The sequence below is a fragment of the Glycine max genome, chromosome 16 (genome assembly GCF_000004515.6).
Source record: "Glycine max cultivar Williams 82 chromosome 16, Glycine_max_v4.0, whole genome shotgun sequence".
Lineage (NCBI taxonomy): Eukaryota > Viridiplantae > Streptophyta > Magnoliopsida > Fabales > Fabaceae > Glycine > Glycine max.
Window position 1 is genome coordinate 21108459 of NC_038252.2, and position 3030 is coordinate 21111488.

The following is a 3030-nucleotide window of genomic DNA, read 5'->3' on the forward strand; positions in this document are numbered from 1 at the left end:
CTTGTAAGGGAGGTCATTATAAGATAAAAAAGTACAAATATTTTGTGTAATTTGACAAAATTTCAGGAAGTGTAAGCATAATTTACTCTTTTTTACCTATATTCGGGTTCTTAATTGTTGGGGAAAATCTGGGAAGTTAAGCACATATATGTTTTGCTTTTGGGTCAAGTATTTGAAGCTCTTTTGACCATTGTTGTTTGCAATCTTTGATTTGAGTGGTAGGAGTATTATAAGAAGTACTTAGGACGCCGGCATGTTAGACCAAAAAGGACACTAGATTTTGGCATGTTTTATTAGGCAATGATAGAATAAACTAATATAATGCACTAATGATTTGTGACTTTAGCGATGTTCGCGGGTCGATTTTGGTCAAATTCAGGACCCAACTCAATCAAATTTGAATGGTTTGATTCAGTTCGGTTTTCACAATTTTTTTTAAAATCCAATCCAACCCAACCCATTTATGAATGGTTTGGTTCGGTTCAGGCCAATGAGTTACCCAATTATATTTGATCTTTTCTCTTAGAACTACTATTTTATATCATGATTCATTCAAATATCCAATACAATCAACACAATATTATCAAACGTCTGAAAATAGTAAAATTGATTCGTTTAATACCATCAACATAATATTCTAAAATAGACTAATAGAAATTAAAAAAAAAATATTTTTCAACGAGATTTACTATAATAGTCTGAATCATAACTATTTCCTGTAAACTAATTTCCTGCAATATGACAAAAAATATATGAAAAAAGGTTAAACAAATAACAATGTACCTTAAAGTAATACATTAAGAAGTTTCAACACTAGTAGTCCCAACACTTGCAGTTCCAACACTTGGAGTCTCAATATTAGCAGTGTTTAAAATCAAACCAAACAACTCTAAAAATTTAAACACAACCCCATTAGCACAAAAATTAATTGACATTCTATACAAATATAAAAAATGAAATAAGAGATTACACACCTGATTCAATCTTTTCCGCTTCATTTATTTGAACTTACAAGTTATTAACACCTGATTCAATCTAAGCCAATTTTGGGAACCAATGAGAGATTCAACAGTAGTGAGACTCAAATAATGCAGTACCACACCTTCCCTAATTTTCAAATTATTTTTTTAGTTTTTAATATATATATATATATATATATATATATATATATATATATATATATATATATATATATATATATATATATATATATTATAAAATTTATATTTTAATCACTGGTTCACGAGTCAAGTCAACGGATCTATAAATCTAAACCCGTGACTACACCCGTACATGAACAATTTTGATCGATTCGGTTCGGTTTTGACCCAAATACATAAATGACCCAATCCAAATTGTTTAGATCGGTTTAGGTCAATTCGGGTTCATGGGTGACCCGTACCCTTGAACACCCCTATGTGAGTTATTTGGCACCTAATTGGGTCACTTTCCTACAAATTGATCAACTCAGCCCATGGTGATTCTTCAAGTTGGCCTCAAAGCATCTTCATCAATTTGTAGGAAAGAGACCCAATTAGGTGTAACCCTTAATTCACATTGGTCTTCTTTCTCGTTGATTTTTAGAATCAAGCCTTGCAATGCTTGCTTCATCCTCTTAGTCTTGGACCTTATCATAGGACCTCTAATCCCATATAAAGGATCATTAGATGGGTTGGTTGCTCACTCTCATTTTTTTTTCTTTTCTTTTTCTTTCTTCAATGCTCAATTGTTCTTCTCTCAACTTACAATTCTGATTTGATTGACATAGGCCTCAACAGGTCAGAGAGGTGTTAACACAATGGTGCAATTGTTCAAAATAAGAGCATATTTATTTTTGTAACTATCATGAGTAACCTTTTTATCAAATTTTCATGGACGCCCCAAAAATATATGCCCAACATACATAGGTACCACATCACAAAGAACTTCATCCTTGTATTTACCAATGAAAAAAGAAACCAACACTTGCTTGGTCACCCTTATGTCTCTACAATCATTCAGCCACTAAAGTCTATATGGATTAGGGTGCTTTAATGTGGGCAAACCCTATTTCTCAACCAACAAGGTGCTAGCAACATTAGTACAACTTTCACTATCAATGATCAGATTACATACCTTGTCTTTTATGTGGCATCTTGTATTAAAAATATGTTCACCTTGCTCCTCATCACCTCCTACCTTAGGCTTCATGTTAAGAGCATGCCTAATAACAAGCACATCTCTATTTATTACAGGTTCAGTGACATCAACATCACTGCAATCCTCCAATGGTGGCATTTCACCATCACTTGAGCTCTCACTCTTTATGTCTCCATTATCCAGCAATATCATGGCTCTTTTTTTTTTTACATTGAGAAGCAATATGTCCAACTCCTTGACGCCTGAGACATTTGATATCACGAGATCTAAAAGATGAATTAATTTCCATTTTACCTTTAGGTGCAGCAAATGAATTTTTGGACTTAGCTTCATCTTTTAACTTTGTCACGGATTTGTTGTTTTGCCAATTTGACTTCAATGAAGAAGTGGAAGCAATTTTGGAAGTACTCTTAGCTTTCAATTACCTCTCCACTTGAATAGATTTGTGCAACAAGTCCTCCATCTCCACATAATGTTACAATTCTACCACATCAGTTATCTCCATTTTTAGACCTCCAATGAATTTGGGCATAGTTGCCTCGTGGTCTTCTTCAACATTGGCTCTAATCATGGCTATTTTCATCTCCTTGTAGTAGTCTTCAATAGTCATGGAACCTTGAGTTAGAGTTTGTAATTTTCTGTGCAAATCCCTATGATAGTGGCTAGTTACAAATCCCTTTCTCATGACAATCTTCATCTCCTCCCATCTACTTATAGGCTTTTCACCATTCCTGCGCCTACTAGTCACAAGTTGATCCCACCAAATACTAGCATAACCGGTGAATTCAACAACTGCTAGTCTAACCTTTTTTTCCTTAGAAAATTATGGCAGCCAAACACATGTTCAATCCTTCTCTCCCACTTCAAATACAACTCAGGATCATTTTTACC